The sequence below is a fragment of the Mandrillus leucophaeus genome, unplaced genomic scaffold (assembly GCF_000951045.1).
Source record: "Mandrillus leucophaeus isolate KB7577 unplaced genomic scaffold, Mleu.le_1.0 Scaffold77, whole genome shotgun sequence".
Lineage (NCBI taxonomy): Eukaryota > Metazoa > Chordata > Mammalia > Primates > Cercopithecidae > Mandrillus > Mandrillus leucophaeus.
Window position 1 is genome coordinate 3,128,050 of NW_012108363.1, and position 1,694 is coordinate 3,129,743.

Sequence of the window (1,694 nt, forward strand, 5' to 3'; positions counted from 1 at the left end):
GTCTTAGACTAAATTAGTTATTGCTGCTCTGAAACAAAAACTCAAAGGACATTTTTAGGGAAATGGCTAACTAGGACTTTTATTCATTTCCAAATTCTACAATTTATTTTCTCTTGATCAAATGAAAGAGCTGCAATGTTTTCTAAAATGAAGGAATTTCAATTTTTTTTAGTTTAAAAAGGTGCCACAATGGTACATATATTGGAATTTTTAGTCACGTGTTGGTTTCTTTTTTCCCAAAGAAGAGATAATTACTTTTCTTATGTTTTATTTTAGGGTCATTGATAAATTTTGTAAAGGAATAAAAAATAACAATCTTCATGACCAGCAGATGTCACTCTCTGTGTAGGTTTGAATGAAAGCAACTTTACTCTCATTACAGATTTTGCCAAATAGCTGATTTTAAACATCTCTAGAAAAGATACTAGTGGCTCAAATTTAAAATTCCCCATCTGAGCCTCTGTGGACTCAAAATTGGCAGGCAGAACTCTGTTGGAGCCAGTAATCACGAGACTGCAAGAAATCACTGGGAAACACAGGTGTGAAAGAAAATATTAATGACTTTTTCTGTAATACAAGCATGTGGATTTTTGACATCCTCACTGTCTAAGTCACCAAAAGCTGCTTAAAGTTAGTAAATAATCTGTCTCTTATACACATCTAGATGTGTATAAGAGACAGGTGATCCACCCGTCTCGGCCTCCCAAAGTGCTGGGATTACAGGCTTGAGCCACCGCGCCCGGCCAAGAAGATTACTTTTTATTAACATTTGTTATTGGACATGGAAGCTTTAAGAGGTGTACTCAGAGCATCCACTGGTGTCCCAGACATAGTCTTTCTTGCTGCCATTGTGTAACAGCAACCCAATTTCTCCTTGGTAATCATTATTGCTTGCCCTAGCCAGTAAAATATTCCCATTGTTTGCCTATTGGTTCAGAGACATGAGCCCAGTACTAATGGTGATGGACAGAATTCATTTGCCAGATAATGGGACCCAAAATGACAAATCTGTAATTTATTACAGCAAAAGGACATAGTATAGTATCAGCATTAAAGTACAGATATGCATCATACCCAAAGGCTGCCTCTTAAGAAGAGATCTGGAGAGGACAATTTTGAGCACTAAGTGTCAGGGCCTGTGGTAAGCAGAAAAATGGTCCTTCAAAGGTGTCTGCATACTTATCCCTGAACCCTGTGCATATGTAACTTTACATGGAAAAAAAGGGCTTCACAAATGTGATTAAGTGAAATATCTCGAGATAGGAAGATTGTCCTGGATTATCCAGTGGGCCCATTGTAGTCACAAGGGTCCCTTTCATAAGGAGGCAGGAGAGTCAAAGAAGGAGATGTGAGGATAAATGCAAAGGTCAGGGAGTCAGAGTTTTTAAAATGCTACTCTGCCAGCTTTGAAGATGGAAGAAGGGGCCACCAGCCAAGGAATACAGGCAGCCTCTAGAATTTGGAAAAGGTAACAACAGATCCTCCACTTGAATTTCCAGAAGGAATCAGCCTGTTGACTGACAACTTTACCTTAGTTCATAAGACTGATTTTGGACTTGTGACCTATAGAATGTAGGATAATAAATTTATGTCGTTTTGAGCTACTGATTTTGTGGTAAAGTGTTAGAGCAGCAATAGGAAACTAATAGAGGGCAGTAGGGACACACTCTTGGATCTGACCAACAGTATGAGCA